The 23,974-nt window shown below is 36.1% G+C and overlaps 1 protein-coding gene across 2 annotated transcripts in view; it reads left to right on the plus strand.

Annotated features, from left to right (window-relative positions):
* PRIM2 (DNA primase subunit 2) overlaps window positions 1-23,974 on the plus strand; it is a 348,531-nt gene that overhangs the window by 67,553 nt on the left and 257,004 nt on the right. The gene's annotated exons all lie outside the window — the stretch shown is intronic.

Raw genomic sequence — 23,974 nt, forward strand, 5'->3', positions numbered from 1 at the left:
TAACCCCTAGATTTCTGTCCTGAATTGGTATTTTGTGTCAGTAGAGGGTAATGTAGAAGAAAATCTTTATATTAAGTAATAAAAACAGCGATATGCTAGTGCTGCAGTAAACAACCTGCTGAATGCAATTGGTGGTAGCTGTTTGAGTAAATAACATGATCAGCGCTTTTCAATGGATTTGTTGCAAGTGTTACACTTAAGTGATAACATCTTAAAAAATATACATGTTTTGGTAGGGGCTCTGAACACCCCACTTAAATCACTGAGTTGCTCATCCAGACAGAAAATCAGTAAGAAACAGTGGCTTTGAATGACACATTGAACCAGATGGATATAACAGATTTGTTCAGAATATTCTATCCCCAAATAGCAGAATGCACATTCTTTTCAAGTGCACATGGAACAGTCTTCAGAATGGATCACATTAGGCCACAAAGCAAGTTTCAACAAATTCCAGAAGATTGAAATCATGTCATACATTTTTTGGAGTCACAGTAATATAGAACTAGAAATCATCACAGATAAACCTCGGAAAGAACACAAATACTTGGAGGTTACATACATGCTGCTAAATAATGAATGGGTCGACAAAGAAATAGGAAATCAAAAGATAACATGGAAACAAATGAAAATACAGTGCCCAAACTTAGGGGATGCAGCAAAAGCAGGTCTAAGAGGGAGGATAATAACAGTAGTGGTGAAGTCAAGAAGAACAAACAAAGCTGAAAGCCAGTAGAAGAAAGGAAATAATGAAGATTAGAGTGGAAATAAGTGAAATAGAGACTAAAGAAACAATAGAACAGAACCAGAGCTGGTTCTTTGAAAAGATCAACAAAATTGATAAACTTTTAGCAAGACTCAAGAAAAAAAGAGCAAGGACTCCTATAAAATCAGAAAGGAAAGAAGTAACAACCAACACCACAGAAATATAAAGGATTGTAAGAGAATATTATGAAAAATTATATGCCACCAAATTGGACAACCTAGAAGGAACAGAAGAATTCCTAGAAGCATTTAACTTTCCAAAACTGAAACATGAAGAAATAGAAAATTTGAGCAGACTCATTACTAGCAATTACATTGAGTTGGTAATCAAAAAACTCGCAAAAAACAAAAGTCCAGGGACAGATGGCTTCACAGGCAAATTCTACCAAACATTTAAAGAAGAGTTAATACGTATTCTTCTCAAACTATTTCAAAACATAGAGGAGGAAGGAAAGCTTCGTTCATTCTATGAGGTCAGCATTACCCTCATACCAAAAGATGCTACAAAAAAGTACTATAGGCCAATATCTCTGATGAACATAGATTCAAAAATCTTCAACAAAATATTAGCAAACTGAATCCAACAATCCATTAAAAAAATCATTCACCAGGATCAAGTTGGATTTCTTCCAGGTATGCAAGGGTGGTTTGATATTCACAAATCAATGTGATAAATCACATCAAAAAGAGGTAAAAACCATATGATTGTTTCAGTAGATGTCGAAAAAGCATTTGAGAAGTACAACATCTATTCATCATTAAAACTCAGTAATACAGGTTTAGAGGGAACTTACCTCAACATAATAAAAGCCATATAACAACATCATACTCCATGGTGAAAAACTGAGAACTTTTCCCTTAAGATCAGGAATGAGACCAGGATGTCCACTGTCCCTCTTGTATTCAGCGTAGTTTTGGAAGTCCTAGCCAGAGCAGTCAGACAAGAAAAAGAAATAAAAGATATCCAAAGTGGTAAGGAAGAAGTAAAAATTTTACTGTTTGCAGATGACGTGATACTGTATGTAGAAAATCGGAAAGATTCCACTAAAAAACTACTAGAGCTGATGAATGAAATCAGTAAGGTCATAGGATACACAACTCATATACAGAGATATTGGCTTTCTATACACTAATAATAAGTAGCTGAAAGAGAAATTAAGAAAACATTTTGTTTTAATTTTTTTTAACGTTTATTATTTTTTAACATTTTATTATTTTTAACGTTTTATTATTTTTTAACGTTTTACATTTTTGAGAGAGACAGAGCGTGAGTGGGGAAGGGGCAGAGAGAGAGGGAGACACAGAATCCGAAGTAGGCTCCAGGCTCTGAGCTGTCAGCACAGAGTCTGATGCAGGGCTCGAACTCATGAACTGCAAGATCCTGACCTAAGCTGAAGTTGGATGCTCAACCATCTGAGCCACCCAGGCGCCCCAAGGAAGCATTTCTGTTTATAATCACGCCCACATGCTGATATAGCTGTATTATATACATTTAGGTAATCTCAGTCAGTGACAAAAATGATTTATACCAGAAAATATACTTTTTTTTTTTTTTTTTAATTTTTTTTTTTCAACGTTTATTTATTTTTGGGACAGAGAGAGACAGAGCATGAACGGGGGAGGGGCAGAGAGAGAGGGAGACACAGAATCGGAAACAGGCTCCAGGCTCTGAGCCATCAGCCCAGAGCCCGACGCGGGGCTCGAACTCACGGACCGCGAGATCGTGACCTGGCTGAAGTCGGACGCTTAACCGACTGTGCCACCCAGGCGCCCCGAAAATATACTTTTTAACTCCAAAGGAAAGGTTGGCCTATACTTCTAAGTGTAATTAGTATAGCTTAAAAAGAGCCACATCACGTAACCTTGAAGTTCTGAATCAAGTACCAAAAAAGGTATTTGAAAAAACAAATCAGATAAAGTGCTTAGGAATAAACTGAACAACAGAAGTGAAAGACCTGTACTCTGAAAACTGTAAAACACTGATGAAAGAAACTGAGGATGACATCTGCAAAGGGAAAGATATTCCATGTTCATGGATTGGGAGAACTAATACTGTTTAAATGTCCATTCTACCCAAAGAAATCTACAGAACTAATGCAATCGCTATCAAAATGCCAATAGCATTTTCCGTAGAACTAGAACAAATAACCCTAAAATTTGTATGGAACTATAAAAGTCCCCGGATAGCCAATCTGAAGAAAGAGCAAAAAAAGAGGTGTCACAATCTCAGATTTCAAGGTAGACTACAAAGCTATAGTAAGCAAAACAGTAATATCCTGGCACAAAAATATAAATACTGATCAATGGAACAGAATAGAGAGTCAGAAATAAACTCATGCTTTGCTGATCAATTAATCTATGACAAAGGAGGCAAGAATATACAAGAGGAAAGTCTTTTCAGCAAATGTGAAAACTGGATAGCTACATGCAAAAGAATGAAACTGGACCACTTTCTTACATGATATATAAAAATCAATTCAAAATGGATGAAGGACCTAAATGTGAGACCTGAAACCATAAAAGTACTGGAAGAAAACGGGCAGTAATGTCTTGGACGTCAGCTGTAGGAACATTTCTCTAGGTAGTTTCCTTTGGCAAAGGAAAGAAAAGCAAAATTAAACTATTGGGACTACACCAAAATAAAAAGCTTTTGCAAAGCAAAGGAAACATTAACAAAACTAAAAGCCTTCCAAATGAGAGAGATTTGCAAATTATGTGTCTGATAAGGAGTTAATGTCCAGATGTATTAAGAACTTAATCCAACTCAACACCAAAAAAATCTGATAAAAAATGGGCAAAGAATCTCAATAGACACTTTTCCAAAGAAGACATATAGATGGCCAAGAGATACATGAAAAGATGCCCAGCATCACTCATTATCAGGAAAATGCAAATTAAAACCACAATGAGATATCACCTCATGCCTGAGAGAATGGCTAAAACCCAAAACACAAGAAACAAGTATTGGCAAGGATGCAGAATAAAAGGAACCCTTGTGCACTGTTGATAAGAATTCAAAGTTGTGCAGTCACTGTGGAAAACACTATAGTTTCCTCAAAAAATTAAAAATAGGATTACCATATGATCCAGCAATTCCACTACTGTTTGCCCAAAGAATATGAAAACACTAATTCAAAAAGATATATGCACCCTTACATTTTGCTACATTATTTATAATAGCCAAAACATGGAAGTAACCTAACTGTCCATTGATAGATGAATGGGTAAAGAAGATGTACACATACACGAATATTATTCAGCCATGAAGAATGGAATCTTGCCTTTTGCAACAACATGGATGGATATAAAGGGTATAATGCTAAGTGAAATAAGTCAGAGAAAGACAAATACCATATGATTCCACTTAATGTGGACTTTAAGAAATCAAACAAGGGAAAATAGAGACAAGAAGCAGGCTCTGAGACTATTAAAAACTGAGAACAAACTGAGGGTTGATGGGGGGTGGGAGGGAGGGGAGGGTGGGTGATGGGTATTGAGGAGGGCACCTTTTGGGATGAGCACTGGGTGTAGTATGGAAACCAATTTGACAATAAATTTCATATATTAAAAAAAAAAAAAAAAAGCAGGCTCTGAAATACAGAGAACTAATTGATGGTTACCAGAGGGAGGGTGGGTGGGGGTTATGTGAAATAGGCGAAGGGGATTAAGAGTATACACTAATGAAGATGAACATTGAGCAATATATAGAATTGTTATATCATTATATTGTACACCTGAAATAATATAACACTGTATGTTTATTATACTTGAATAAAAATACACATTTTGCAGTATTGTTGCCTTTTAATAGGAATCTAGTTTTTAAAAATACTATTTTTGGTACTTGGTGCAGAAGAGAACTTTAAAGTTGTGATGTTACTCTTTTTACCTATACACACAGTAGAATGATAGGCCATCCTTTTCTTTTGAATTAAAAATTGTTATATTTTCTGGCATAAATAATTTTTATTACTGACCGGGGTTATCTAAACATGTATAATTCAGCTATTTCAGCATTTGCAAAGACTAAAATATTACCTCTGGTTTGACTGATAAGGCAGTTAATGAAACCACCTAGTATGATAGGTGTTTACTAACTTAAATCTTCTTTCTCTCTCCCTAATTCTGTATTTTTCATATTTAAAAAATCCTCAGTATAGTTGATGTTTTTAAGTAGTTTCTTTGGTTGTCTGTGACTTATGTTGGACCATCATCTATTTACAGATGAAAATAGTGTCTTTCACTGCTATGAATCTCTGTGGCAAACACTGATGTTTGCCTCCTGGTTGCCCATTCCCCTTGTGTTATTATTACTGGTTTTGTTCACCCATTTTTCTCTCTGCTGACGTTTTGGACAGCACTTCTTTGTGTGAAACAGCTGTATACTTTTCAGGATGTTGGGCATCTCTAGCTCTAATTTACTAAATGCTAATAGTGGCCCTCCCCAGTTCCCATGACAACCAAAAATATCATCGTACATTTGCAGAAAGCTTCTAGAGTATTGGTAACATCCCTGTGTTGATTTTGAAAAGTTTTGAAAAGATTTTGAAAAGGAAAGTTTTCTTTTTTTTTCTTCCAAATTGTTAGTCTGTGTACATAGTATAATGTAATTTGGCTGAAAATTTGAATTGTTTGGGTGCTTCTGAAAGAAAGTTTTTCTTACTAATAAAAAATGGGCACATGCATATTTGCTATTCAGTTTTTTTCAGTTTATTTTTCTAATAATTTAATGTAGAAAGGATATGTGCAGGTTTTTGCAAAGTTTATTTTTTTGTTTTGTGCAGAGGATGCAACCTCTAAATATACTGAGGTTAAGGACAAACTTTTTTTTTTAAGTTTATTTATTTTGAGAGAGAGAGGGAGAGGGGCAGAGAGAGAGGGAGAAAGAAATCCTAAGCAGGCTCCACACTGACAGCACAGAGCCTGCTATGGGGGCTTTGAACCCAAGAACCATTAGATCGTGACCTGAGCCAAAACCAAGAGTGGGATGCTTAATTCACTTAGCCACCCATGTGTCCCAAGGGCAAACTCTTTAAGTTCTTAAGTTAGTAATATCTTTATTTTTTTCAGCAAATTGCATTTAAGTTTTGTATCTTGTTGGTAAAAAATACAGCATATGGGGGTACCTGTGTGGCTCAGTTGGTTAAGCTTCTGACTCTCGATCTCACGGTTCATGAGTTTGAGCCCTGCATCAGACTTTGCAATGACAGCTCAGACTCTCTCTGCTTGGGATTGTTTCTATCTCCCTGTCACTCTGCCCCTCCCTTGATTGCACTCTCTTTTTCTCGCTCTCAAAATAAATAAATACACATTAAAAGTATACATAACATATGAACTTTGAATTCCTTTCTGTTGCTTCCCTCCTGCTTATTCTTTTCTCCCCCCAGAATAACTTTTAAACAAAATTGATGATCTTTTACAATTTTGAAATTGCAATTCAAAAACAGTTGCAAGTAAAAAGCTAGCTTTTTGCCACAACCATTTGAGAATAAGTTCCCAACCTGATGTCTCATTACCCCCCAGTACTTTAGGGTGTAATTCTTATAAACAAAGATGTTCTCTTATATAACCACAGTTCACCTTGCAAAATAAGCACATTAGCACCAATACATGACTACCAGCTAATCCTCAGACCCCATTCAAGTTTCACAGTTGTCTCTATCATGTCCTTTATTTCAGAAGGATCCAATCTTCTATTACATGTATTATTTAGTTATGTCTTTTTAGTCTGTCTGGAACAGGTTCTTAGTTTCGACTTTTATGACTTTGTTGCTTTTGAAGAAAATAGGCTAGTTATTTTGTAGAATATTTCTGTTGGGATTTGTTTGATGTTTCTGCATGTGAAGATTCAAGTTATACATCTTGAGCAGGAATATTATAAAACTGGTGATATGCTGTTTTTATTGGATACTGTTAGGTAATCCACGATTTTGATTCATCTCAATTCTGATTGACTTAGTGTATTTTCTCATTCTGTTGTTGAGAGACATTTGGTTTTGTTTTCTTTTCGTTATTACTAATACTGCTGCTCTGAACATTCTAGGACATTTTTGGAAAACACATTTCTGTTGTTATATGCCTAGGATTGGAAATGTAGGGTAAATAGGGTATGTCCATGTTCCACTTTAGTGGATTCTGACTTAATTTTAATGAATTTGTCCTATAGATAGTTACTGTAGTCCCATCTTGTACCACCTTCTTGCTCATGACACTCCAGCCATACTGGTCTTTTTTATTCTGCAAAAGTGCCATGATTGTCTCCTGCCTAAAACACATTTTCCTCTGTATTTGTTCAGCTGGCTCCTTCATGTTAGATATAATATTGTTATTGTTTATTTCTTTGGTAATTGTCTACCTCCACTACAAAATAAGCTTTATAAAAAAAAATTTCATCTATCTATCTTGTTAAGTACTGTGTCCCTAGTACCCAAAACAATATGTGGGTAAACAGAAAGTTATTAAAAAAAAAAATAAACTATTAACTGAAAGAACTGGCCAAAGCTTCTAAAATTGTTATGTGAGGCAAAGAAATATATCTTTCCTTCATTCTTTTTCCCCTAACTAGTTATCAATTCATTGTATCTCAGCTCCTAATTCAACCTTTATGCCTCCTCTGTAACCGGACCCTAATATAATTTTTAATATTTGCTCAGTTTAAAAAAAATATAAATCCCTTGATAATACAACTGCTTAAAAAGATACAGTTAGGAACGCCTGGGTGGCTCAGTCAATTAAGCATCCAACTCTTGATTCAGCTCAGGTCATGATCTCATGGTTGTGAGATTGAGCCCCGTGTCAGGCTCCACACTAAGCTCTCTCCCTCTCTCTCTGCCCTTCTCCCCCACTTGTGCTCTCTCTCTAAAATTTAAAAAAAAAAAAATGGTATTAATTTATTAATATATACTGTTATTCAGCGTTATATAATGTCCAGCTTACAATTTTGTCCATTCAACAAGCATTTTTTAAACATACGTCAGGTTTACTATATAAGTGCCTTGGTAGTAAGGGAGATGGGGAATTCATGAGACAGGGCTTTCACTCTTAAGAACTATCTTATCTAGTAGGGAGAGCTAAAGTGTGTACATTAAAGACTCAGTGACTAGGTTGATAATGGGGATTGTCCTGATAGTTTTGTCACCTCAACTCAGGGAATTTTGAGAAAGGATGGAATTGACGTTGGCTTTAGGTGATTTGCTATAGGGAGATGAACAGTTTGCAGAGAGCAGTAAAGCTAAATGATTGGGTTGCTGAAATGTCTGGGCTGTGTTTGGGGACTGGTTAGTGGTTTGTTTGCTTAGATTTAATGCCTGTGATGAATAGTAGAAGATAAACTGTAGCAATGCATATCACTCGGCTAAGGAGTTTGAGTTTTAGTCTGTATGCTAACGGTTTCCAGACATTTTTGGTATACTCCCTGTTAAAATATCACACATCTTTAATGTACAGATGTAGATATTAGAAAAGGGTGCTTTTAAAAAAGAATTAGAAGAAAATAGGAATAGATATTTAATAATTTCTTTCCCTATCTCAGTAGGTCATCTTTCATTATCCATTTTGGAAACAATACTGATAAATTGCTGGTGTTACCATTGGAGATGTGTTTTAGCAATAGGAATATAAGAGCTGTTTGAGAGAGAAAATGATTTTCGTATTGGGCGTGTTGAATTTCTTGGACTAATAGGACATTCTAGTAAATCTGGGTTGAAACTTAGAAGAGTGCTTGGAGACGAAGACATTTATTTGGGAGTCACACATGGTTGTGAAGTTTTTGAACACAAAATAGTGGGTTCAATTTCTAAGGAGTAAAGAATAAAGAGAGAAGAGGATCAAATACCAAACGATTTCAAGGTTGGTGTGGGGATCAGTCAGGTGCTATGAGTTGGATACCACAAATGAACAAATCAGTCTTGGCTTTTTTCACCAATTGTATTTTACTTTACAAAATGAGACTTTTGGCACCATTCACAGAATAAGATTCAGTAAGAGTTATTTTCTTGTCTTAGTGAAATATTCTAGATTTTTGATAGAAAGGTTTTACTCATTGAGGAAAATCAGTAATGTATATGAAAGTGCTTTTTTTAAAAGTTGCAAAGTGCTGTATATTTTTTAGATACTCATTTGAAGGGTTTAGTTCTTGGGAAGAATAATATTTTAAGAGGTTTTGATTTTTCTTTTTATTTCCCCCAATAGTGCTTAGTGCAGTTTTGTATTTTGTGTTTATGGAAATTACTGGTGGCAAGAATTTTAATAAACCACTTATTTCACGTTTTCTTTGCTTTTTGCCAGGAAATGTTAGCGGTACATATACACAGATTTCTTTAGAGCAGGAAAGGATTTTAGAGCCGTGTGGTAATAATTTGTGCTTTCTTGCCCTGATTCTTGGTGACTAGAAGGCAAACTCCAAGTTTATAGATATCAGTGGGCATGCTTTCTTGTCCTATTATGTATGGTAGTACTTTAGTGCAATGCTTTCTTATTATGAGAGGCTCTCAGTAAATACCAGCAATGTCTCTTCATTTTGCCCGTGAAAGGTTAGCCTCACAAAGGTTGAATGGTTTATCAGAATTCATTCAGCTAATTAGTAAAGGACCCAGGTCTCCCCAAGCTCGTTAAGTCCAGTAGCCTTCCTTTTTGCTACACTTTTTTGCCTCTCCCCGGCCCAGTCAAATACCTCTGCCCTTCTGCTTTCTCTCATTTGCCCTCAATAAATATTTTCATTACATGTTTTAAATGTAGAATTCACCGGGGTAGAGATCGAGCCATACTCTACTTCTCCATTGTAGGCATTGTGCTGTCTTCAGCTTAATTATCTCTGAAGCCTGTCACAGTGCCTTGTGCAGAAAAGGTCCTCAGGATCTGATGAAGTACCTTGTGAGAACTGCCTGTTTATATTTTCTCTGGCTATATCGAGGAAGCTAAAGTTAAATGGAGGTTGCACTTTAGTGTACGGTTTATAAAAGAGTGAAATCTTGATAATGTGTTAAGTGCAACTGTTGATAACCTCAAAACACTTCTGAAGAACTCCTTCAGTTGGCTGCAGTAGTTAACTCTTTTGACAGTTTTCCTCTAGAGTAAGTAAGATAGGAATTTAATATTTTGTTTAGAAACTCTCATGATGCAGCATAAACCAGGCTTAAACTCTAGCCACCTTGAGAATAGCAGCTTCATTCTTCATAGTTGGACTAACTCTCTAGAGTAATTATTAGGTTACTATTTTTGTGGTCACCTCTTGTCCCCTGTGCACCCTACCTACCCCCAGTCACAGAAAAGATCCCTCCTACACTCTTTCATAAATACTCCTGTTTCTCAGGTCATTTATCATATTTAAGAATTATAGTTACCCATTTTAAGGCTGTAGCCTAGATTGGTTAGAAAATGCCATAAATTTATGCCATTATTTATGGTTTACTTATTATTTTTTTGCTCAGCTGCATTGCTTTAACTGATATCTGAGTATACTGAAATACAGATTTTTATCCCTATTACTTATTGTAATGAGAAAATATCAGCAGATTCAGTTGCTAGGAAACAGCTGAATACTGAAATAGGTTTTTTTTTGGGGGGGTACTTGTAAATTCAAATCTTTGACAGTTTTACTCTCTTAGAGCAAAAATTTATTCAGTCACTTGAAGGAAAGACGCATCACCTGTTTTCCAATTTTTAAAAATATGAAGTAGTTTTATATTTTATTTATTTTTTAATTTTAATTCCAGTTAGCTGACATACAGCATACAGTGTTATATTTAGTTTTCTAGTTTAAAAAATTTGCACAAGGGAGCTTGGAATATGAAAAATGTTTGAGGATTGATTAGATGGTTAGAGTGTAATTTGTAACAGTGACTGGGCATTGAAAAGTACTGATTAGACAATTTTGAATTTTAGTGTTTTTTTTTAAATGCTTGCTTTATTTATTTATTTATTTATTTATTTTTATTTTTGAGAGACGGAGAGAGATAGAGGACAAGCAGAGGAGGGGCAGAGAGAGGAGACACAGAATCTGACACAGGTTCCAGGCTCTGTGCTGACAGCCCCAATGTGGGGCTCGAACTCACGGACCGTGAGATTATCACCTGAGCCGAAGTCAGATGCTTAACCAACTGAGCCACCCAGGCGCCCCAATGTTTTATTTATTTTTGAGAGAGAGAGAGCATAAACAGGGGAGGTGCAGAGAGAGAGGAGAACAGAGGATCTGAAGCGGGCTCTGTGCTGACAGCAGAGAGCCTGATGTGGGGCTTGAACTCATGAACCATGAGATCATGACCTGAGCCGAAGTCGGATGCTCGATGGACTGAACCACCAAGTTGCTCCTGAATTTTAGTTTTCTTAAAGGTTTGAGTCATCATTAATGAAAGAATGAGAATGGGAGGGAGATATATATAAAACATACACAGGACACAGGATTTAACCAGAGTAAAATATTATATTAATTAAACCAACTTTGTCTGGTAGAAGTAGGATTGGCTGCATCCTGTATTTACTCTTTTACCTATAATACTTAACATATGTGCCAGAGAAAGTAAATATTAAAAAGAAGTATTTATTTATAATCAGGTTGGCTTTCTTTTATAACTAGGTGTCATTTAATTTTGTGATAGTTATGTAATGTTTACAAAAAGATTTTTATTCACATTCAGTACGTTTTCTTGAGTGTTCATCTTTGGCCAGGCAAAAACACAGGTATGATTAAGCTTTAGGGTGCTCAGAAAGTGTGAGAGGGAGCAGCAGTGGGAGAGGGATATAAATGGCCATGCTACACTGGTCAGTAAAAGCAAAAGTACAGAGGTTGCATAGAAAAGAGAGGGATGAATTAGTGTGGAGATCTCGGAGAGAGTTTCAAAGAAAATGTCAACTCTGGTCTGGATTTTGCAGAGCTCTTTCTTAGATATGAACAATTCCTTGACCTTGTCTTTTTTGGGGAGTAGAAGTAGGGGATGGTAAATGAGGCTGCTGTTATTTTTCTTCATTTTTTAAGTTCCCTCTTTGTCCATACCCATGGCTGACAACAAACCCTGGCATTTCTCATCCTGCCCACTCCATTCAGGCAGACGAGTACTGTCCATATACAGTTTCTAATTCTGTACCTTCAAATTTCACTGCTTGTCTATTTAGTTGCACACATATATTTGAGGAACTTGTCAGGGAGTGCAGAATCCATCTTCTGATTTACGTGAATTGTGAATCTTCTGCCTGAGAAATAAAAATCTTATTAAGGCTCTACATCTTTAGCTAAGTGACACAGAACCCTGTGAACTCAGGCAGCATATACACTAAAATTGGGGTGGTGTGGAGAATGTTATCTAGAATGTTCTAGGAAGCATTGTGTAAGTTCAGAGCACTTCAGATAAAACATCATTTTCATGTTTGATGTTCAAATAAAAACATCAAATGAAAATTGTTCTAGACTCGTTGATACTAGAAATAATCAAGGAATGATAGAATTGAGAATAACTAAATGCACAGGTTTGGTTTCCCCTACATTTTTAAGGAGGCATTAACGGTAGGAATAAATGTTTTATGAGCCTCTTGCTATTTGTATAAAATCCTTTTTGTTTTTATCATTTTATACTTTTAGGGTACATTTTAAACCATGATTATTAGGTGACTTTGTGTCTTTATACCTACATTTTAAATTATAAACTTAGCAGAATTATGAAACTGGAGTAGTATGGAAAGCATTGAAGCTGTGGTTTAAGAGCAGTTATGGCTCTTCTTTATGAAACTATGATTTTGTCCACATACAATATTTGTTGAGTTGCAAAACAGGTGAGCAGTGTCAGTGAGCTTACTAAATTGAGCTATGAATGAGGTAATGATCTAGAAAATACAGAACTGAAACTGGAAGAAGGTACAGAAGACGGATTTCTTTGTCATAAATCTGAAAACAGAAGAATAGCAAGCAAGATTGCTAACCAGAATGTTATCTTCTATAGCCATTCTATAAAAAATCTAACAGTTATCACATTGACTATGAAAGGCTAAAATAATGAAAGAAGATGAAATAGTATTCAATCTTTGAGGAAAAAAACAAACTAATACAGTTTTGGATTTTGGTAGGACAAAATCCCCTGTAATCCCAAAGAAAGAGAATAACAATTTGCATTTATAGTCTATTCTTCCAAGTAGCTTAAAGCTTTGTAAGTACATTTTCATTAGTCCTTCAGACTACTTTTGAGTTTTGTTTAAAATATTAAGAAGGAAATCATCTCTACTTCTTGAGGATGGCTCAAAAAATTGTGTACTGAAGGTCCTAGAAATTACTTCTTTATCTTGATAATTTCAGTGTTTTATGTGTTTCCAATTTGATTTCTTAACACTTTGACTAAGGGATTTATTCTTCAGCAAATATTTATCAATTGCACGCTGTGGGTTGGGCCTACGGCAGGGTACAATATTTTCAAACTGTATTTTCCCCTTGTATGATGTAGTGTGGAATCGTTTTTCTTTTCAGAGGTCAAGAGCCTCTGAACTTTACTTACTTCAGCTGGAGAACTGGCTTGGTGGGTTATGTGATTGTCATAGTGGTGATGGAGGCAGGTTTCTAAGTTTTTTAAGCACTTACTCTATACCAGACACTGTTTAATTTGTTATATGTACTACGATTTAATCCTGTCAGTAACATTATGAGGTGGTTATTAATAGCATGGTTTTTGCAGATGAGGAGACTGAGGCTTTAAAAGGTCGAATAACTTCTCCAGGACCCCAGTGCTGGTTAGTTGCTGAGCCAGAATTACAGGCCAGTGCACCTGAATCCATAATTTCTCTGCTCGTGATCTTTAATGATATCTTTCTCTGTGGGAAGTTACACTAGTAGGATTCTTTTTTTCCTTTTCCTTTTGGATGAGTTTAGATGAGCATAAAGGTGTCAGTCAGCCCATGACTACAGAGTAATGGCAGAGTTGGGAATTTACCGGTTAGAAATACCTTAAACCAGTAAATATCTTAAACTCCTCACGTAGGAGTTATTTTTCTTACTCACCTTGAGATAGGTGTTTGCTCACTACACTGCAATGGCTTAACAGTGTCAGGGTGTGCTTTTTAAATCCTCTTAATACTTTTCCTCACGATTATTGTCTTTCAGTTGCAGGATTCATGGCTGCTTAGCTTCGGTTTTCTTGTGCTAGGAAGATCGGCTACTTCTGCTCCTCTTCATCAGAGGAGCAAGAGGATCAAATGTTTTCTTAGAATTGTTATCCTTTGCTATTCTTCTCTAGCAAATTCTATTTATTTCTCTAGCCAGAACTCTGTTTCATGGCCTCTTTTGTTTTGGAGGGCACATGCTTTATTTCTTCAGCCCCTTTTGGTAGAAGCAGGCCAGGGAGTAAGGGATTGATTGAATTAGCCTGCCTACGTGTTTGCCACAAGATTGATCAGTTCTGCTGAATTTAGGTGAGATGAAACAAATTAATATTGGTAAAATGGCAAAATGATCATCACAATAAGTCTAGTTACTATATATAATTACAAGGTTTTTTTCTTTTAGGATGAGAACTTTAAGCTCTCTAGTCTCTTAGGGAAGAGGACCTCATAAATGTGTACCTGGTGGGCATGAACTGTATTCTGCACTGCATGGTGGGTAGTACCAGGAGTTGGTACTGTTGCTGATGAGTAACTGGAACATACCTTTAGGTTTGGGTGAAAGGGCTGGTCATCTTCAGCAAGTTGTGAAGAAAGGACAAGGCTTTGGAGGAAGAGGAACTTGGGCTTTATTTATTTTTTTTTTAATTTATTTATTTTTTTTTTTCTCAGCGTTTATTTATTTTTGGGACAGAGAGAGACAGAGCATGAACGGGGGAGGGGCAGAGAGAGAGGGAGACACAGAATCTGAAACAGGCTCCAGGCTCTGAGCCATCAGCCCAGAGCCCGACGCGGGGCTCGAACTCACGGACCGCGAGATCGTGACCTGGCTGAAGTTGGACGCTTAACCGACTGCGCCACCCAGGCGCCCCTATTTTTTTTTTTTTTAAAACCTCACCTGAACTGTTGTGAAGCTATTTTTTTTTTTTTTAATGTTTTATTTTTTATTTTTGACAGAGAGAGAGAGACACAGAGCATGAGCAGGGGAGGGGCAGAGAAAGAGGGAGACACAGAATCCGAAGCAGGCTCCAGGCTCCGAGCTGTCAGCACAGAGCCCGACGCGGGGCTCGAACTCACAGACTGCGAGATCATGACCTGAGCCGAAGTCGGACGCTCAACCAACAGAGCCACCCAGGTGCCCCTTACTTGGACTTTATTTTTGAGAAAAACTGGATTGAGAGAGAGAAACTAAAATCAAGAATGTGTTGAATTCTTGGGGCGCCTGGGTGGCTCTGTTGGTTAAGTGTTGGACTTCCGCTCATTTCATGATCTCACGGTTGGTGAGTTCAAGCCCCGCATCCGGCTCTGTGCTGACAGCTCAGACCCTGGAGCCTGCTTCAGATTCTGTGCCTCTCTCTCTGCCCCTCCCCCACTCATGTGCTGTCTCTCTCTCTCTCTCTCAAAAATAAATAAACATTAAAAAAATAATCTTTTTTAAAAAAAGAATGTGTTGAATTCTTGGGTAGCTTGTGTGTTTCTGGGGCTCACTAATAAATTACTAGCCAGTCCTTCCCCCCCTCCCCCCGTTTTTAGCAGGTGTTTTTGAAATGAACATGTAGGCCTTATTCTTATCGTTTGAATCACTAAATTCAGACTGATTAGTCTCTTGAGTGATGGAGTGAGGGTAAGTCACACTATCCATTTACTCTTGGGAATGGCTGTAGAAGGTGGACTGGGAAGGAAGAAAAGTGCCCTCTTCGCTCGCCAGTGCAAAGGGAAAGTCTGCGGACAGTGAAAGATGTTGCAGCAAATGCAAGATTATTGTCATTCACTTTGTTGGGTCTCGGTGCCTGGCAGGTGACAAGGTAGCCCTTACCTGTATAAATTTCCCCTCACTTTAAAAAATAAGTTCTTTTCTTTATGGTTCTTTTATGTTAGATTGTTCTGTTGAATGAGGTCCCTTAATTCATTGCTGTTTTAGATTTTAGAACAGGCATTTTGTAGTGTCTTTGTTGTGTGTCTGTGTGAGAGAGAAAGAGATGGAGGGAGGGGGAGAGGGGAAGGAGAAGGAGAGAGAAAATACGTATTTTTTATCAGCTTAATCTTGGATGCAAAAACTTAAGTAGATTTTCCTAATTGTTCAAACCTTCTATCTGAGTTACACTGAGATTCTGACTCCCACTTTCCCTACTCATCCTTTGGCGTATCCATCCCATGTCTTACATGCCCTATACTCATTTTTTTATTATCACTTACATACTCCATGAACTTTGAACCTGATATCTTGTGTCTCTCATTTATATTTTTCCTAGTTTTTTTAATTGTAAAATACACATGACATAAAATTTACTGTAAAATACACATGACATAATCTCATTTATATTTTTCCTAGTTTTTTTATTGTAAAATACACATTACATAAAATTTACTGTCTTAACCATTTTTAAGCATACAGTGTAGTGGTATTAAGTGCATACATGCTGTTGTACAGCCATCACCATGGTCCATCTCTAGAACTTTCTTTATCTTGCAAAACTGAAACTGTACCCATTAAACAGTAACTTCCTATTGCCCCTAGTTCCCAATGCCTGGCAACCACCATTCTACTTCCTTCCCCACCCCCCCCTCCCCCCCCGCCGCCCCCCGCCTTTTCTCCCCATCCTCAGCCTCTGGTAAGCATTATTCTACTCACTGTCACTTGAATTTTGCTTAATTTTTTTTTAAAAAAGGTTTCACATATAAGTGAGATTATTCAATATTTGCCTCTCTTTTCCTGGCTTATTCATTTAGCATAATGCCTCAGGAGTCATTCATGTTGTTACCAATGGCAGGATTCACTTCTTTCTTTAAGGCAGAAAAATATTCCATTTTGTGTGTGTGTGTGTGTGTGTGTGTGTGTGTGTGTGTGTGTACATATATACATACATACACAGAACATTTTCTCTTTCCATTCATCTGTTAACAGACATTTACATTGTTTCCATAATTTTGCTATTGTGAATAATGCTGCAGTGAACATGGGAGTGCAGATATATTTTCAAGATAGTGAGTTTATTTCCTTTTTTGATTTGAATGTGTTTTTTTTTTTGTTGTTTTTGTTTTTGTTTTACTTCCAAGTTATTTAAATTCCAGTTAGTTAAGATATAATGTAATATTGTTTTCAGGTATAGAGTTTAGTGATTCATTACTTACATATGACACTTGGAGCTTACCACAAGGGTCTTCCTTAATGCCCATCACCTATTTAACCCATCTGCCTGCTCCCCTCCCCTCCAAGTAACCATCAGTTTGTTCTCTGTAGTTAAGAGTCTGTGTGTTGGTTTGCCTCTCTTCTCCCCCTCCCACTCCTACGTTCATCTGTTTTGTTTTTTGAATTCCACATATGAATGAAATCATATGGTATTTGTCTTTCTCTGACTGACTCATTTTGCTTAGCTTAATACTCTCTAGCTCCATCCATGCCATTGCAAATGGCAAGATTTCAGTCTTCTTGTTGGCGGAGTAATATTCCATATCTGTACACACCATATCTTCTTTATCCATTCATTAGTTGACGGACATTTGAGTTCTAATTTGGATATTGTTGACTATGCTCCTGTAAACATTGGGGTGCATGTATCCCTTTGAATTAACATTTTTGTATCCTTTGGGTCAATACTTAGTGCAATTGCTGGATCATAGGGCAGTTCTGTTTTTTGAGGAACTTCTATACTGTTTTCCAGAATGGCTGCACCAATTTGCGTTCCAACCAACAGTGTAAGAGGGTTCCCCTTTCGGAATGTGTCTTTGACAGTAGACTACCTGTCATCTTTATAAGATTTTTTAAGAAAACTTATTCTTTTCCCATAATGTGAGTTTAATATATTCTTTGAAAATGCACTTTTCTTTTTTGGTCCCTCTTAACTCTTTAGTCATATTTCTAGTTGTGTGTTTCTTTCCTTTTTCTTGTATCTTAATTGTTTTACTTTCTCTCAGTGATAAATAAAGCAAGGCAAGGTAGAAAGTGAGGTGGGGAAGAATTTATTAGTAATAACACTTAGTCTTTAGTTGAGTAAAATGAAGTATTTATGTTAATATTATTTAAGGAAAATGTGAGAAATACAGGAAAAAGTTGTTTAGTGTATTTAGTTTAAGGAATTACTGTAGGGCTTTGTATCTACCATATTTTATTTTGGGATTCTGTTGCATTAATTTGTTTAAATGTTTCCCCTGTATCACACTTTTCCATACTTTATGTCCTTATTGTTTCCTAGTTAGTATTTGGTGTATAGGTTGTACTTGAAACATGTTGACCTGAATATTGTCAATGTTTTCCTCAACTGTTTCTTAAATTTGCCTTGAAAGAAATATTAATATTTATAATATATTATATATTAACTATCAGTAAGGGGTATATTAATATATAATATAATATAAATATATATAAATAAATATAATATAAATTATATAACAATTTATCTCAATAAATATATTGTTAATATTTCTTAAAAGAAATATCAGGGACACCTGGCTGGCCTGATCACTAGAGCATGCAACCCTTGATCTTGAGGTTGTGACTTTCAGCCCCAAGTTGGGTGTAGAGATTATTACTTAAAATCTAAAAAAAAAGAAATATCAATATAATAAGACCTGCACTGGCAGGAGGAAAGTTACCAGTATGGCACAGTAAAGTATGCTGTTCAGGTAAGATGGTAAATAAGATGCAACTTTGCAGACGAAATTGCATAATAAGTTATATGAGAGAATAAGGATATGGAGTCAGCTGAGAAGTAGATTTTATTGCACTTTGTAAAGTATAAAGGAAGAAGAAAGTCATAGTTTATAATCTACAATATATTTTAAATTATTGAAGCTGTAATTGACTTTTGAAGATACTGCAGTTTCATCATTGGGGAAATTGTACCTGGTTCTGATTTGTATGGCAGGTAAATGTCCAGTGAGGAAAGCACCTATGTACTGATCTTGCAACTGTGGAAACCCGTGTGGGTTCTTTTTCTGTTTCCAGTGGTGAACCGTAGTTGTGTTTCTTATTGCTTGGTCACAACTTTTCTTTTTTTATTGTGATTTTGTGGCCCAATATAATTTATGATTCTCCACTTCATGTTGTAATTCCTGCATGTACCATTGCTAAAAGTACATAATGCATGAGTGCTGTTTAAAAAAAAAAATGACAACCTATGAATCGTGCTTGTTATTGGACTAGCCAACAATTTGACATTTATTTTGGCGCCAGTACGTTCTCAGCTTCTGAGAATACCATATATTTGAACTCATCATTTTATTTAGAAAGAAGAAATCAGTATTAAATAGAATATTTTTAGTGTCTTTAAAAAAATATGATTATGGGACTTTTAAGGTTTCATATAGTGTCAGACGATTCAGCTACACTCTTGGCTGGTTGTTTATTATGTTATTAGAATACTTCAGCACATTTTAGATTTAATTCATAATTCAGTGTTGGACATTAATATATGGTTCAGTGTGTAAACACGCATGCATTTACATACACTCTCCAATTTTACTTTTTAAACTTTTTCACTCATGACTCTGCTATTATTGTCATAATATTATGGTAAGCAAGATTAACAACTTCTGGGAAAATTCAACCAAGAAGGCAGTAATAGGTAGTTTGCTTTAAAGTACCTTAGGTCTGTTGGGCAGAACACCTTCAGTTAAGATATAATAATGTCTTTTGGGGCATCTGGGTGACTCAGTAGGTTAAGTGTCCTACTTCGGCTCAGGTCATGATCTCGCAGTTTGTGGGTTTGAACCCTGCCTCAGCCTTTGTGCTGACAGCTCAGAGCCTGGAGCGTGCTTTGGATTCTGTCTCCCTTGCTCTCTGCTCCTCCGCCGTGCTCTCTCTCTCTCTCTCTCTCTCTGTCTCTTTCTCTCTCTCAAAAATAAATAAATAAATAAATAAAACATTAAAAAAGAGATAACGTCTATTATGTAAATATGTAATTCTTTATTAAAGAAACATCCAAATGTTGATTATATTTTACTTTTGGTAGAGAAGACTTAATTTAAGAATTAGGAGAAAATAGGGAAGCCTGGGTGACTCAGTGTTAAGTATTTGACCCTTGATTTAGGCTCAGGTCATGATCTCATGGTTTGTGGGTTTGGGCCCCGCTTCAGGCTCTGTGCTGCCAGTATGGGGCCTACTTGGGATTCTCTCTCTGTCTCTCTCTCTCTCTCTGCTCCTCACTTGCTCTCTTTCTCTTTCTCTCAAAATGGGTAAATGAACTTAAAAAAAAATTAGGAGAAAGTTAAGTGTCATAGTTTAAGTTCTACACCTTTTTTCCTTCTACTGTAAGCTTTGTTAATAGAAAAGTGTTCTGTCCTTTATATGTATTGCAGGCTATTTTCTCTTTCTGGGTCATCCTCTGGAAATTGTTAAAACTCCTATTCCCAGGTGTGTGTGTGTGTGTGTGTCCCTAAGGGGACAATGTCAGTTATCCTCTTTGCTCTTATTAGTCTGTTTGCTTTAACTGTGCTTAGTAGTTCTCTTTAAGGCCATCCTTGGCCTCTGAGGCATTGAAACTGACATTTTGTTAAGAAATGTCTCACAATGGGGCCTCCTTTTCAGCAGCTGGGCCCCAATTCACTTAAGAATCCCTCACTCTTGGTTTTGTAATCTTGTTCTTTAAGGATCAGATCTACTTTTCCCATGACTATCAAACAGAATAGAAGCTATTTGAAATAAGAGTATAGGTTTTTTGACTTGTTAAAGATTCGTAGTGTACTATAGCAAAGACTAGAATTACATATGACCACATTATACCTTAGGTTAGTAATATATGCAGGTTATTTTTTAAATGTTTATGACCCTATTTTTTCTTTTTTAATAATTGTTTCTCGTTTTCTTATTATGATTGGGACGGTGCTTTTTGTTTGTATTATGTTTGCATTTTTAAACCAACTTTATCGGGGTATACATTATATACATGAAATTTAACTTTAAGTGTACTGTTGGATGACATATTTATGTGGTTGTGTAACCATCATCACAATCAAGATATATAGCATTTTCATCACCCCCCTAAAATTCGTTATTCCCTTTAGCAGTGAATCCCCTTCTTGTACCACTGGCTCTGGGCAAACATTCATCTGTTTTCTATAATGATAATTTTGTCTGGTTAGAATTTCATATAAATTGAATCATACAGAATGTATATTTTTGTGTTTGGCTTTTGTTTGATCTTGATTATGTTTTTAATAATCATCTGTGTCATTTCATGTATTAGCAATTTATTTTTTTATTGTTGCATAATCCAATTTATGAATGCTCCACAGTTTATCTCATTCCCACTTGATGGACACTTAGATTATTTCTAGTTTTTGGTTATTATGAATAAAACTGCTGTGAACATTTGAATAAATACCTATGAGTGGTATTGCTGGGATGGATGGTAAGTTTAAGGTTTGTTCAATTTTATGAGAAACTTCTAAACTATTTCCAAAGTGCTTAGACTCTTTTTGCATTCCCACATGTAGTATATGAGTTCCAGTTACTTTAAAACCTTGCCAAAAGTTGGTATTGTAAGAGTTGTAAATTTCAAACATTCTAGAGGGTGCATGATGATATCTTACTGTTCTTTTAATTTATCTAATGATGAATGATGTTGAATATATTTTCAGTCCTTATTTGTGATTCATCAATTTCCTTTGGTAAAATGTCTTATTCGTATTTTTTCCCATTTTATTTATTTAGTTATATATATATATATATATATATTTTTTTTTTTTTTTTTTTTTTTTTGAGAGAGAGACAGAGAATGAGTGGGGGAAGGGCAGAGAGAGAGGGAGACAGAATTTGAAGCAGGCTCCAGGCTCTGAGCTGTCAGCACAGAGCCCGACACGGGGCTCGAACTCATGAAGTGTGAGATCATGACCTGAGCTGAAGTCAGATGCTCAACTGACTGAGCCACCCAGCCACCCCTGTTTTCCCATTTTAGAGATTGGGTTGTTTGTTTTGTTATTGGGTTTTTATGATTTCTTTATATATTCTTTAGATGTTATATGTATATGTGTGTATATATACAATTCTATGTATATAGAATTGTGTGTGTATACATAATTATATGTATATATACATACACATCTATGTATAAATGTATGCATATATATGTGTGTGTGTTTTGGAAATATTTCCTCCTTGTGTGGACTTACCTTTTTATTGCTTTAACAATATCTTCTGAAGAGCAAGTTACAAGTTCTGATAAAGTCCCATTTTTTCAGTTTTTTCTTTTATGGTTCATTTTCCATCCAAGAAATATTTGCCTAACCCAAGGGCACAGAATTTGTCCTATATTTTAGGACTTTTATAGTTTTAGCTTTTATTTAGCTCTTTGATGCATTTTGAGTTGATTTTAAAGTATGGTGTAAGGTAAAGGTTAGCATTCACCTTTTTCCATATTGATTTCCAGTTGTTTCAACAGCACTTGTAATCTTTTCTAGATTTAATTACCTAATCTGGTTAGATGACCTTGACACCTTGTTGAAAATCATTAGATCATATAAGCATGAGTGTATTTCTGTTCTTTATTCTACTCCATTGGTGCATATGTCTGTCTTTATAACAGTACCACTCTGTGTTGATTACCATATCTTTATAACAGTTTTGAAATCAGGTGGTACATTTCAACTTTGGTCTTTTTTTCAAAATTAATCTATGATGAAGGAGGCAAGAATATAGTGGGGAAAAGATAGTCTCTTCAATAAATTGTGTTGGGAAAACAGGACAGCTACATGCAAAGTAATGAAACTGGACCACTTTCTAACACCACACACAAAGATAAAATCAAAATGGATTAAAGACCTAAACTTGAGACTTTGAAACCACAAAAATTCCTAGAAGAGAACACAGGCGGTAATTTCTCTGACATCAACCATAGCAAACGTTTTGGTAGATATGTCTCCTGAGGCAAGGGAAACAAAATTACAAATAAACCATTGGGACTACACCAAAATAAAAAGCTTTTGCACAGCAAAGGAAGCTGTCAACAGAACAAAAAGGCAACTTACCGAATGGGAGGAAATATTTGTAAATGATATATCTAGTAAAGGGTTAATATCCAAAATACATCAAGAATTTACACAACTCAACACCATAAAACAATCCGATTAAAAAATGGGTAGAGGACCTGAACAGACATGTTTTCCAAGGAAGACATGCAGATGGCCAAGAGACACATGAAAAGATGCTCAGCATACTCATCAGGGAAATGCAAATCGGAATCACAGTAAGATACCACCTCACATCCATCAGAATGGATAGTAACAAAAAGACAAAATAAATGTTGGTGAAAATGTGGAGAAAAGAGAACCCTCATGCACTGTTGGGAATGTAAGTTGGTGCAGTCACTGTAGAAAACACTATGGAGGTTCCTCAAAAAATTAGAAATAGAAGTACCATATGATCCAGCAATTCCACTATTGGATATTTATTCAAAGAAAACAAAACTGCTAATTCGAAAGGATACATGCACCCATGTGTTCATTACAGTATTATTTACAGAAGCCCCAATTATGGAAGCAAGTGAAGTGTCCATTGTTAGGTGAATAGGTAAAGAAGGTGTGTGTGTGTGTGTGTGTGTGTGTGTGTGTGTGTGTGTGTGTACATGCACACACAATGGAATATTATTCCGTTTTAAGAAAGGATGAGATTTTGTCATTTGGAACTATGTGGGTGGACCTAGAAGGTATTATTCTAAGTGAAATAAATCCGAGGGCAAATACCATATAATTTCATGTCCATGTGGAATCTAAAAAACAAACGATTCTTTTTTTTTTTTTAAGTTTATTTATTTATTTGAAAGAGCGAGTGTGAGTGAGGAAGGGGCAGAGAGAGGGAGAGAGAGAGAATTCCAAGCAGGCTCCATACTGTCAGCACAGGGCCCAATGTGGGGATTGAACCCACAAGCCATGAGATCGTGACCTGAGCTGAAACCAAGAGGTGGATGCTTGACCGACTGAGCTACCTAGGCACCCCAAAACAAGCTAGATTCTTAAATACAGAGAACAAACTTAGTGGTTGTCAGAGGAAAAGGAGAGTGGGTAAAATAAGGGGATCAAGAGGCAGAAACTTTCTGTTAAAAATAAGTCACAGAGATGAGAAGCCCAGCATAGGGAATGTAGTCAGTATCATTGTAGTAATGTTGTATAGTGACTGATGGTGACTGTACTTACTGTGGTG

Source organism: Leopardus geoffroyi, chromosome B2 (genome assembly GCF_018350155.1).
Source record: "Leopardus geoffroyi isolate Oge1 chromosome B2, O.geoffroyi_Oge1_pat1.0, whole genome shotgun sequence".
Lineage (NCBI taxonomy): Eukaryota > Metazoa > Chordata > Mammalia > Carnivora > Felidae > Leopardus > Leopardus geoffroyi.